This window comes from Neoarius graeffei, chromosome 16 (assembly GCF_027579695.1).
Source record: "Neoarius graeffei isolate fNeoGra1 chromosome 16, fNeoGra1.pri, whole genome shotgun sequence".
Taxonomy (NCBI): Eukaryota; Metazoa; Chordata; class Actinopteri; order Siluriformes; family Ariidae; genus Neoarius; species Neoarius graeffei.
In genome coordinates this window covers 8,984,116-8,998,251 of record NC_083584.1, presented here as the reverse complement: position 1 = coordinate 8,998,251, position 14,136 = coordinate 8,984,116, and the positions used below count along the sequence as shown (strand labels likewise).

Below are 14,136 nucleotides of genomic sequence, written 5' to 3'. Positions count from 1 at the left end.
GGGGGGGGGGGGGGGGGGGGGGGGGTTTCCAAAAAAATTGCGATGAAAGCTGTAGGTTTTAGGTTTTTGTTGCGATTACATTGCGGGAGGAAGTGAAAGTTGCGAGAAATTGTTGCGATTTTCTCTTTTTGTGATTAAAATTGAATGATATGTTAAATATTAAGTTATTACTGAAAAACTATTGATTAAAAAAACAAAGAGAAATGGTCCTATAAACAACTTTACCAATATAAAAGATTACCAGGACTACAAAAATGCAGAAAATAGGCTTTACTTATCCAAATGCACCTGTTGGTTCAAAAGTTAAAGTGCATAGAACCTCACAGCACAACATGAAGTTACCTTAAAATAGAATATAAATGCTCAGCTGTGTGCAGGCAGTCTCTCCTGAAGACTAAATTAAACAATAATTATAAACTAATAAAATAAATGGCTCAGGCTTCATAGAAGAAAAAAACAATTTGAACAGAATCTCACAGTATGATGCTGAAGCTGCCTAAACAATGGAAAATAAAATACCATTTTGGCAAAAATGTTGGCATCCATTAACTTCTTGTATTAAGTAAAAAAAAATAAAGTGCACACAGTCCTTCACTGTAAACATAACACACTTTCAGTGTTGCCAGATACTGCTGACGTTTTCCAGTCCAAAATATGTTCAAAACCCGCCAAAATGCACTTGAAATCGTCCAATCTGGCAACACGACGCGCATGCTGCTTCTCTTGTGTTCACACAGAAGTAAGGCTACGTTTACATTACGTCGAATCAGCGGATCATCAGATTAATGTTCTTAAAATGATTCGCGTTTACACTAAAACCGTTAGCCGTGCACACAGCAACACCAATACGCGGATACGCTCGGCTCCGCAGGCATCCTGCGCTCCAAATCACTCCGCCCTGAACAGCGAGTGCCCTCTGGAGGGTGCGCACTCCGGCCCTGCGCAGCTCACAGAGCGCGCGAGTGAAGTGAACAAGCCACGATTCGGGACTGAGCCGCTGTGTGTGAGATCCCAGCGCATATCACTTATTACTTGCAAGTGGAAGGATGGCAAGCCTAAAGACAATCATAACTACACAATGGGCAGTATTTGCATCAGTATTTGCAGTATTTTCATACTTTTATACTCTTTAATGAAAGGTGATACAAGGCGGAAGTCTGCGCCGTTTTTCAGCAGTCGCGTCACATGACCAACGCCAGCGAATCAGGAAGGTGGATGTCACAGTGACGTTGTCCAATGAGACGCCAGCTAGAGCTCAGCACAGCGTATTCGCGTATTCTCAATGTTTACACAGCACCGGAGCTGACACGATCTAGATTGAATACGTGGACGCTGGCGGATTCCCGTTTCCCCGCTTTTTCAGGGGGGTTAATGTAAACGGACAGTGCATCCGCGAAGAAAACGAGACAGATACGGTCTAGTGTAAACGTAGCCTAAGGCGGAAGGTAGTTTGTCGACGTCACCTCAAGACGACGCCAACGATTGGTCAAATTTGCGGGAAAGTTGCGGTGATTGGATATAATTGCAACACCGCCCTGAATTCGCGGGGATTGGTTGAATTTGCGCTGAAGTTGCAAATCGCAACATCCTGGAGGCTCTGTTTTTTTGCTTGGCCAAGTCTCCTCACTCACTGTAACTTTAGGTACTAAAAACCGATCCATTTTGTCTCTCACGTTGCGCCCCCCCTGAAGAACTCTGGCGCCCCCCGGGGGGGGGGGGGGGGGGGGGGGGCGCCCCACACTTTGAAAAGCCCTGCACTAGTATATATAAAAAGAAGGTATTACACGGTGGCATGAAGAAATGAAGTTTATCTTCAAGTGGTGAATGCATATATCATGAGTGAGCAAAGTGAACGAGTGAAAATATTTTCAACACAAGAAGATAAACTTCATATCTTCACACCACCATGTAATGTTCTGTATATTATATGAACACATCCACAAAAATACACAAGTTAATCAAAAGAATTTAAATTTTGAACCAGTTCACCATTTTGACAACGCGTATAGTCAGCAGGAAAACACTGGGAGTGACGTCATCAGAGCGAAATATCAGGAATTACTATACATACAGGACTCTTTTTCAAAGGAGTAAAAACATTCTATTCCCTTCTAGCAGGTTTCATTCATTTGGTTTGATAGCATGCAATATTGTTAGCATATCGCTTATCCTACGTGTATTGCGTCACTCTACCCAATGGAGAATGAGTGTTGAATATGGTTTACGATATTGCATGGTTGTCAAGACAACATGACGTCACACATCAGAGACATAAAACTTCTGCCCTAGCGAGTGACTGTGAGAATTTGGAAACAAACATGGCCGCCAGGTTTGCGTCGTTAAATATGGAAGATTTTGAGAGAATTTTGGCTGCCAGATCGTTCTGTTCTGTGTAGCTGTCGATGTTAATTTTAAAAGTAACTAAGTAAATTACACAGGGAAAATAATAATAATAATAGGGTGGCATGGTGGTGTAGTGGTTAGCGCTGTCGCCTCACAGCAAGAAGGTCCGGGTTCGAGCCTCGTGGCCGGCGAGGGCCTTTCTGTGTGGAGTTTGCATGTTCTCCCCGTGTCCGCGTGGGTTTCCTCCGGGTGCTCCGGTTTCCCCCACAGTCCAAAGACATGCAGGTTAGGTTAACTGGTGACTCTAAATTGACCATAGGTGTGAATGTGAGTGTGAATGGTTGTCTGTGTCTATGTGTCAGCCCTGTGATGACCTGGCGACTTGTCCAGGGTGTACCCCGCCTTTCGCCCGTAGTCAGCTGGGATAGGCTCCAGCTTGCCTGCGACCCTGTAGAACAGGATAAAGCGGCTAGAGATAATGAGATGAGATGAATAATAATAATATTTGGCTTGACTGTGCTAGTGTTGGCCTTCACTAATGCTACACCAGCTGGAAGGTAACGGGACTGCCACGCTAACAGCACCGAGTCGCAGGGAAGAGTGTTGGCCTTTGAGAATGCTGATATGAAGAGAGTGTGTATGTATAATAATACTAATAATAATATTATTGGCTGGCTTTTTTTCGTGGTATATCAGATATATTCCATTCAGCTACTCGTCTCTGACTCGTTCAGTATCATGCTAGCTGAATGGAATATATCTGATAGACCACTCAACGCCAGCCAATATTATTTAAATATGTCACTCAAATCCGCGATGGATTTCGTATGAAAAATGCAAGTTTTTCAACACGAGAAGATAAACTTCATATCTTCAAGCCAACATGTGATTTTCTTTTTATTATATCGGCACGTTCACAAAAGTCCCCACATTTATCAAAACAATTCACTCATCGATTCCCTCACGAGTGATAGATAGAGGTTTATGACATGGTTTTGGTTCTCCATGTCCCGGATGGAGCTCGGATGAAAAATACGAGTGGAGTATTTCCCAGTAAAACACTCAGGTCTATATAATGTGATACATAAAAAACTTTCGGACTTAAGTCTCCGTGTGTCGTTTGGTGCATGAAGGTCTTTTTTTCTGTTCAATGTGAGATCTCTGAGGTCTCGATCAGGTCATGTCCCGGCTGCACTAGGTGTTGAGAGCTGGACATGGATCTGTCTGAGTCCAGATCGGATTCTACACACGTGGCATTCATTAACAGTTCAGCCGAACTCTTTTTACGTGGTGGCATTACTTTTCCATAAAGTGGCCATGTTCTTGCTTGCCACAGAACAACGCCCCCTGCGCCTCTCTCCTCTTACTGCGGGGGATTGGATATCTGTTCGGAAACTCACCATCGATGGGGTCCGGTGCCAGTCTGAAAACCCCAAACCTGCATACAGCATGGTCCACAAGTCCTGAGTCCTTTTATATTTCACTGATTAGTCAAGTTATATTTCACGAGTTGACTAGTAGTGAACTCAGACTTTCAGATTATATGGAGAACAAAATAGTATTGAAATCCCACATGCACTACATTTTCTGCACCAATGAACAAAATCTGATTTGCATAAACTTATGCGAACATTTCTGACGGAAATTACGTAAAAGCCGAAACATTAACTAGACCAAGTGTAGAGCTGGTTCAATACCACCGTTTCCTTTCTGATACTGATATCTGCTGATATCAATACCTTACTTTAAAAAATTAATCTTACAAAATACAGAATAACATACATGGCTAAAAACATGACTTACACAAATCTGCAGTTTTGTTTATTCAGTTATACACCATTTCTTTCAGGTGTCTCTGAGTATCAGATCATTGCCAGCTCTAACCAAGTGTTTTTCAAAATGCATTTAAAAAATTGCCTTCAAACTTTCAATACAGTGGTGCTTGAAAGTTTGTGAACCCTTTAGAATTTTCTATATTTCTGCATAAATATGACCTAAAACATCATCAGATTTTCACACAAGTCCTAAAAGTAGATAAAGAGAACCCAGTTAAACAAATGAGACAAAAATATTATACTTGGTCATTTATTAATTGAGGAAAATGATCCAATATTACATATCTGTGAGTGGTAAAAGTATGTGAACCTCTAGGATTAGCAGTAAATTTAAAGGTGAAATTAGAGTCAGGTGTTTTCAATCAATGGGATGATAATCAGGTGTGAGTGGGCACCCTGTTTTATTTAAAGAACAGGGATCTATCAAAGTCTGATCTTCACAACACATGTTTGTGGAAGTGTATCATGGCACGAACAAAGGAGATTTCTGAAGACCTCAGAAAAAGCGTTGTTGATGCACATCAGGCTGGAAAAGGTTACAGAACCATCTCTAAAGAGTTTGGACTCCACCAATCCACAGTCACACAGATTGTGTACAAATGGAGGAAATACAAGACCATTGTTACCCTCCCCAGGAGTGGTCGACCAACAAAGATCACTCCAAGAGCAAGGTGTGTAATAGTCATCGAGGTCACAAAAGACCCCAGGGTAACTTCTAAGCAACTGAAGGCCTCTCTCACATTGGCTAATGTTAAGGTTCATGAGTCCACCATCAGGAGAACACTGAACAACAATGGTGTGCATGGCAGGGTTGCAAGGGGAAAGCCACTGCTCTCCAAAAAGAACATTGCTGCTTGTCTGCAGTTTGCAAAAGATCACGTGGACAAGCCAGAAGGTTATTGGAAAAATGTTTTGTGGACGGATGAGACCAAAATAGAACTTTTTGGTTTAAATGAGAAGTGTTATGTTTGGAGAAAGGAAAGCACTGCATTCCAGCATCAGAACCTTATCCCATCTGTGATATCCCATCGGTGGTGGCAGTATCATGGTTTGGGCCTGTTTTACTGCATCTGGGCCAGGACAGCTTGCCATCATTGATGGAACAATGAATTCTGAATTATACCAGCGAATTCTAAAGGAAAATGTCATGACATCTGTCCATGAACTGAATCTCAAGAGAAGGTGGGTCATGCAGCAAGACAGCAACCCTAAGCACACAAGTCGTTCTACCAAAGAATGGCTAGAGGGATAAAGTTAATGTTTTGGAATGGCCAAGTCAAAGTCCTGACCTTAATCCAATGGAAATGTTGCGGAAGGACCTGAAGTGAGCAGTTCATGTGAGGAAACCCACCAACATCCCAGAGTTGAAGCTGTTCTGTACGGAGGAATGGGCTAAAATTCCTCCAAGCCGGTGTGCAGGACTGATCAACAGTTACCGCAAACGTTTAGTTGCAGTTATTGCTGCACAAGGGGGTCACACCAGATACTGAAAGCAAAGGTTCACATACTTTTGCCACTCACAGATCTGTAATATTGGATCATTTTCCTCAATAAATAAATCTCATCTCATCTCATTATCTCTAGCCGCTTTATCCTGTTCTACAGGGTCGCAGGCAAGCTGGAGCCTATCCCAGCTGACTACGGGCGAAAGGCGGGGTACACCCTGGACAAGTCGCCAGGTCATCACAGGGCTGACACATAGACACAGACAACCATTCACACCTACGGTCAATTTAGAGTCACCAGTTAACCTAACCTGCATGTCTTTGGACTGTGGGGGAAACCGGAGCACCCGGAGGAAACCCACGCGGACACGGGGAGAACATGCAAACTCCGCACAGAAAGGCCCTCGCCGGCCACGGGGCTCGAACCCGGACCTTCTTGCTGTGAGGCGACAGTGCTAACCACTACACCACCGAGCCGCCCCAATAAATAAATGACCAAGTATAATATTTTTGTCTCATTTGTTTAACTGGGTTCTCTTTATCAACTTTTAGGACTTGTGTGAAAATCTGATGATGTTTTAGGTCATATTTATGCAGAAATATAGAAAATTCTAAAGGGTTCACAAACTTTCAAGCACCACTGTACATTCACTTCTGTTACATTCACACGATTTAGCTTTTCTTTTCTAGGAATAAATGCTTGAAATCAGCAAGATTCACTGTAGAAGTTTTGGAGGCTGATTTGAGCTGAGTGCACAGATAAAGGAGGAGAGAGAGAGCTGAATTAAAGTGCCGCTGCATCACTCTTCTTCAGCAGAGATAAAGCAAGGGCTAAATCCCACTAGCACTACTAATAGTCAAATGGCGTTATGGGTAATGTAGGAAACCACAGTGAAAACACCATGAAAGAAATTTCAAATGATAAAAAGATAAATATTTTGCAGTTGATAATGGCATGCTAATTATAAATAGCTGATATGCACGTGGACTTTTCCTTACAGTAATGAAGAAATTTCTGACTTCTGATTCGGGATCTACAGGAAATTGCTGATGAAACCCAGCGAGCCGCCAAGGAGCCCGAGCTCATGATTAATTCACACAGCTGAGCAGAATCACCACTCCGAGTTTCGGCACCACCGTATCACATTTCAGGCTGCGAGGAGCCCGAGTGAGCGAGCACTCTGACCCATGTCTGGGCTTTACTCATTCCTGGTTTAAATTATTTATTCAATCATAATTTTAAGGAAATAAACCAACTAACGTCATTAGAAAATAGTATTGGAGTGCCCAGATCAGCTCTCACACTGCTAAACCATCCACATCAAGATTAAAACACTCAGCGTTGTGCTGTTTTAGGGAATTAATCAACCACATGGTGGTGCAATGAAGCAGAGTTACTCTTACTATACTGGTGTTTATTATTTTCCTGTAACAGCATGTTCCAAATGTTTTATTCTGACAATGATTTTAATTTTTTTATTTTTTAAAGATGATCAATTTTAATTACTATAATTTTTTTTTTTTGTCTTATTAACTTTGAGAGATTCAGCTGAGGGAATGAAAGTTTATAGCTGCTGTAATGTAAATCAGAACAGGAACTAACTTGTTTCAGGGAGATGTCCTGCAACATTAAATGGATAAAAAAGTATCATGTGTTGCTCTTAAATAAATAATCGTACTCTGAAAGGGAAACTGCTGCAGTATAAAGGGAATAAAACACTTCAGGACGTGCTGTCATTGGAAAATAACTGTAACTGTAATTCCACTTAATTACACTGCTCCACTGTGGATTATTTTCCTGTAACAGCACAAGGTGGTGTGTTTTATTCCTGACATAACACAAACAGAACAATAAGAACAGCGGAGTGGGGGCGTCGTGGCTCAGGTGGTTAAGGCGCCATACCATGAATGCGGGCGACCCGGGTTCGATTCCGGCCCGAGGTCATTTCCCGATCCCTTCCCGTCTCTCTCTCCCGCTCATTTCCTGTCTCTACACTGTCCTATCCAATAAAGGTGCAAAAAGCCCAAAAAAATATCTTTAAAAAAAAAAAAAAGAACAGCGGAGTAAAATTTTTTTTTTTTTTGCATTGTTTTAAAAGTTACTTTTTTACGTCATTTTAAATTTAATTCAAAAGCATATTTAGGCTCCAGCAGAGATTTTAACAAATATTTTTAAAAATATGGATTTTTTTTTTTACAGTACTACAGCATTTTTATTCACACTAATAATTAAAAAACGAGACCATCAGTGACAGCATAGCTCACTCCGGCCCCATGAGAAATCAAATCTGGATAGAAGTTCTATGCACCCTAGGTACCCCTACCTTCATGCCAGAGAGAATCAAAAACGGTGAAGAATTGATGGAGAAGAAGCGATTTGTGTGGAAACTGCTCGTTAGCGATTGATTAATTACTCCATATCTTCATTATTAATTGCAATTATGCAAATTTGGGTAGAAGCTATTCATATGCACCTCAGACAGACCTACCTTCCTGCCAAAAAGAATAAAAATCGGTGAAGAATTGAGAGAGAAGAAGCAATTTTCGTGAAATGTGGACGGCGCCGGACAGACACTGGACAACACATGACGGCATAAACTCATCACCTGTCAGCCGGATGAGCTAATAATACAAATACAAATAATAATAATAAAAAAACCAAGCTTTAAGCACAGAGTGAAAATTTATTGGTATCCAAACATCTTAACTAGCAAGTGCATTTGCTTTTCATATATTTTTTAAAAACATCTTATGTTATAGACACAACCAAGTTAGGAAAATTCATGTCCTACACTGTCAGAAATAGGGGTACAGTAGGAGTCCATTTATGTCCTCCAAGGTACAATTAAATAATATTGTCTGGCTTTTTTTCATGGTCTATCAGATATATTCCATTCAACTAGCATGATACTGATGAGTCGAAGACGAGTAGCTGAATGGACTATATCTGATAGACCATGAAAAAAAGCCAGACAATATTATTATTATTAGTAGTAGTAGTAGTAGTAGTAGTAGTAGTAGTAGTATACATACATATTCCTTTCAGGTGTTCAATGCATCTTTCTCTTTCAAAATTCTCTCAAAATCTTCCGGATTTAACGAAGCAAACCTGGCGGCCATGTTTGTTTACAAATTGTCACAGTCACTCGTTAGCCCTGAAGTTTTATGTCTCTAACATGTGATGTCATGTTGTCTTGACAACCATGCAATATCGTAAACCATATTCAACACTCATTCTCCATTGGGTAGAGTGACATAATACACGTAGGATAAGCGATACGCTAACAATATTGCACGCTATCAAACCAAATGAACGAAACCCACTAGAAGGTAATAGAACACGTTTTTATTCCATCGAAAAAGTGTCCTGTATGTATAATAATTTACACTATTGTACCCCCTAGGGCTCATTACTGGACCTCAAGGTAACTATGAGTACCTTCTTATGTCCAAAAAGGTACATATATGTTCCCAAGCAGTATATAAAGGGTACAAATAAGTACCGTACAGGGTACTTCAACCCATCGTACCCCTCTTATTTTCTGAGAATGTAGAATTTAGACTATGTACATTTCTTGATATTTATTAACACTTTACATTTTCAAACATTGTTTTCTCCCAGGAGCTGGTACAATGTCCAGACTTACGGTACATTCACACTTAGTTACTGAATAATTCATCCTAATTCCCAGTGACTTACTGAATTAAGCAGCAGTAAACACCCTGTAAACACCCTGTAAACAAGGCTCCATGCTGCCATTTCAGTTGCTGCGTCTCCGTTTTATCTCTCACAGCTGGTTAATTAACTCTTTACAACCGTTTAATGATCTCAAATTAACAATCAGTGCACCTGACGATGTTTTACCAGTTTGATTCAAAACAACAGAGAAAGAACAGAGGGTGAGGGAGAAAAGGAAGGAGGTGGAGTGAGGAAGAGGAATAATTTGTCGTAATTATTGAATAATAAGCTCTGAAGGAGTTTAAGGAGTTGAGCTGCACACAATCACAATGAAATATAATAAAAATATAATAAGTAATAATTCATGTTTACATTTCACTCACTGTGACACCATAAATATGCATAAATGTCTGTGCCTTTTACTTCATTCATCTGACTTTTTTTTGTGCAGTGCATTTAACAACATCAAGCAGCTTCAGAAAAATGATATTAGGTTTTATTCTATCCACATTCAGTGGATATGAGCAATCACACGCTCTGACTGGCTACTCTACTACTAGGATATCAGCTCATATACGGTGAGTAGAGAAAAACAAAATGGCAGAGCGTCTTTCCGAACCAACCAAGGACAAAATAAAAACCCTACTCGAAAAAAAATATGGAATGGTAAGAACATATCTTTTTTTATTTTTCAAGAATTATTATTATAGCATTTTTCACAAATTGCTCCTGTCATTTCACCAGTTTGTTTACATTCTTCATCTTTAAAGGAGATACGCAGAACCTTTATTTTAAAATACATTTCTGAATGGATAGTATCTTCATCCTTGACTCTTATATGCTGTATAATTGGGAATAAAAATATATATATTTTTGAGAGTTAAATCGACTGCAAAGTTGGCATTCGAGCTGCCCCGCTGAGCCAGCCAGCCCTGAGTGTATGATGTCACAACAGGAACTGGTGCTATAGACCAAAGCCAGACTCGGCAGGCGAGAGTGGTTGCAGTGGCCTCTTCGTTCGGATTTATTGGAGATTCTTCGGATTCCTCAGATACATGGATTAAAGCAAAAAAATCATCTGACTGAAAAAAAAAGCTCCATGTCGTTGGCCCCTACCACATCAGCGATGCGTCAAATTTTAAACACCGTGTTGTCCATTATCCCCTCGGCCCCTACTTATAGTACATTTACATAATTTTAACAATGACTAAAGCTAAGGCAAGACTTGACCATTGTCATTACTGGCTATAAATGATGAAACATCAAGTTTTCAGCGCAAAGTGCAAATTTATTTCAACAATTTCAAAAAGTGCAAGTGCAGTTGAACTTGAACCATGCTTTCAAAAGAGGGGAACAGAAAGAACTTGCAAGAAAAGTAAAGTGAAAGTTCACTTTTTCTGCTTCTTCGCAGTGAAGCCAAAGGCATCTAGTTTTTTGCCATTGCTTCCATAGACTTTTTTTATGGCAAACTACACAAAAGCGCACACCTGCCATTTTCATCTTTTTGCACCATGAACTAAATGGCTTGCCATTATCGCCCATTTCATTTCGCCAAGCCCATCTCCACTTATTCTTTACCGTTTTGTCGATGTCTGACACATCTGTGCCTTCATTTAAAAGAAGCGCGTCCATGCTGGCAAAACCGAAAGCAATTTGACGCGCTCTAGTGATGGAAATCGAAGGGCCTATGTCCGGTGAAATATGGCCTTATACGCAGTACTCGAGTTGGGGGGGTGGGATGTAGGGGGAGGCTTCCCCCTTCTGAAATAAAAATCTCAAATCATTCCCCTTATAAAACGGCCATCCTCCCATCACATCCCTTGGGCCATTTTACCGATTAATGTGGAAATTAGCCTACTATTATTTTAACAAATCTCATTATCTCTAGCCGCTTTATCCTGTTCTACAGGGTCGCAGGCAAGCTGGAGCCTATCCCAGCTGACTACGGGCGAAAGGCGGGGTACACCCTGGACAAGTCGCCAGGTCATCACAGGGCTGACACATAGACACAGACAACCATTCACACTCACATTCACACCTACGCTCAATTTAGAGTCACCAGTTAACCTAACCTGCATGTCTTTGGACTGTGGGGGAAACCGGAGCACCCGGAGGAAACCCACGCGGACAACATGCAAACTCCACACAGAAAGGCCCTCGCCGGCCCCGGGGCTCGAACCCAGGACCTTCTTGCTGTGAGGCGACAGCGCTAACCACTACACCACCGTGCCACCCTATTTTAACAAATATTACTACCATTTCAACATTAGAGGCTTTGCGCAATGATAGCCTACATGTAGCCGGATAAAAAAGACGCATATTTATTTATTCGGTTGCAGCTCTCATTCACACCTATACGGAGGTTTCAGTCACTGAAAACAGCTACTTTTGGAAACTCGGGGCAGAGTGGAGATTTCTGAAAACTCCATCTTCAGACATGCGTGTAAATCGGGAAAACGAAGCAACAGTGGGTGAGAGGGCGCGCGCGAATATAATGAGTCATAGGTGTGAATCTTTCACCGAATGCCAATTGTCCCGGTTCTTCATATAATCACACGCGCACGCACAAATTCATTAGGTTAACTTTCAAATAACTGTTCTTGTGCACTTGCGACACCGGAGCCACTTTCCTGAATTTTGAGCTTCGGAGTATTGGCTTCTTTATCTATTTAATCAATGAATTTATTTGTCACATACATTAAATTACTAATGTAAACCATTAGTAGCCTATTTAAGCAATCGCTGTTTTCTCCACTGTTTTCTGACCTTTTGTGCTTAGTGAATGAGACACTTCATTACACTCCACTGACTGACTTCCAATTCTGGACTTTTTTGAAATTGTAAAATATAGGCCTATGAGATGTTTTTTTGGGACTTAATTCGCGTTGCTCTTCACTATTAATTTTTGAGACTGACGAGGCACTAAATACTGTGGAATTATTTTCTCCTTACTGTGAAGTTTGGCATCTTAAACAAGTGTCGGGAAATCTTGCAGCCCGACTCTGCAGACTCCAATGTTTAAGCGAACTGCTGAAACCATAATGTTTAAAGATTAAATCGTAGCCTAATCAAACCAAAGAAAAACACAGCCTTTCCAGAACATTGTCTGCCGAAGCCTACAAAAGGCTTAATAGCAAAGGCCTTCTGCGGCTTCAACTTTTTCACCTGATCACCTTTCAATAGGCAAATATCATTATTACTACTACTACAAAAGGCCTAGTATTAGTAGTAGACAAGTAACCCAGTTGCCTAGTAGTAGAACAGCCAAATAGTTTCATCAGTGGCCTACGCCGAGCCTCCCCGGGACTAGACAGTAGCGGAGGCTGTATTTATTTATTTATTTATTTATTTATTTATGCCTATCTAGCGCAACAACTTATTCTTTTACATATACTCAAACATAGCACAAGAAAGGGTTCAACAACAGGCAATCACAGCAGCTTGGTGAAGTTCTAAATCACATCAGTGTCAGACCTATGGGCCTACCCCCCTTTTTTTTCCCTCGGATCTGCATCACTCTCATTATTGACCTTTAGCGCTCCCAGTTGACGGAAATCCGTCGTAGCGACGGAAAACTTTAATCCATGCAGATAGTAATACATCTGACGGTGATAGTCCTGAAATTGGAGTGTGTGTAAATGCTACTGCTATACACGTAGAACTATATCAGTTCGGACCATTGGAAAGTGAATCTGATAGTAACACGTTGGCCATGGAGGCCCCCACCTTATGAAATAAAGCCAGAGAACAAAGCCGTCTAGAGAATTGGATGGAACTGAAGTGACAGTCTCATGTGACGCTCAGTAAAACAAGATAGGTGTTATAACTTATGCAACATACATGTACATGCATGCATTTTCACTGATAAAACGTAAAAGGCTCATTAAATAATCAGATGAACTGAGACAATCACATTCTGAAGCAAATTAAATAATCTTATACCGGTAACTTAAACACACAATACAAGTTACATGTATTAATCTAAATGCAGGTAAACAACGAGTGTTGTTGTTGTTGTTTTGTATCCAAATGAGAGTCGGAGCTTACCCGTCTGTGTTCTCGCTACTTGAAGGCCGACTTTGTGGCCTATTGTTTTGAAACAATCTGACTTTCAGTTGTTCGTTCAGTTCTCCATTCATTCGCTTCTTCCACGTAAGGGTAAGATTTTGCTGCTGAGGCCAGCATATCCAGCAGAGAAATCAGATGGCTGCTCTGCTCATTCTTCATTTTCTCCATACTGAGTACTCTGCCATTACTGCTCGGCTCACGCTCCGGGAGAACTGGTGCAACTGAACTTACTTTCCTTTTCTTGTAGTTTTCTTTTCCTTTAATTGTTGGTACTGCACCCTCTTTCAATACGGGCTTATAGCCAAATGTTCCTCAACAGATCAGAGGTTTAGTACGAGTCATCAGTAAAATGAGCAGAGCAGAGGAGAGACCACTTTGTAGGCGCCCAATCTGTGAATTTCTCGCAAAACGCCTCCAAATCTTTGCAGTTTGAACATTCTTGGGCCATGAATGCAACATAAATCCACCTTCTGTTGTGTTGCTGCACCCGCCACCAACACATCTACATGGCATGGTGATAAATTAGCTCAAAATGGAGGATCGGAGTTGCAGTCAGCTCTGTGTTTTAGTATAGTGGAAATGGCGATGAGAGCGATAGCCTTCCCGCTGTGAAGTCACAGATGTCGAGGTCATTCACTCAGACCGCTACCTATATGAATCATTTTAATCGTAAAAATTACTACATTAGATTTATTGTTAACGCTTAAAACTATTCCTATGCCATTCTTGAAGTCTCAAGGCATTTATAAACGAAAAGTGAGGCCAT

General features: G+C 41.0%; 1 protein-coding gene across 3 annotated transcripts in view; it reads right to left on the bottom strand.

The window, feature by feature from the left end:
- The window catches only part of LOC132900393 (putative short-chain dehydrogenase/reductase family 42E member 2), a 122,065-nt gene that overhangs the window by 5,158 nt on the left and 102,771 nt on the right, over nt 1–14,136 (bottom strand). The window lies entirely within an intron of this gene.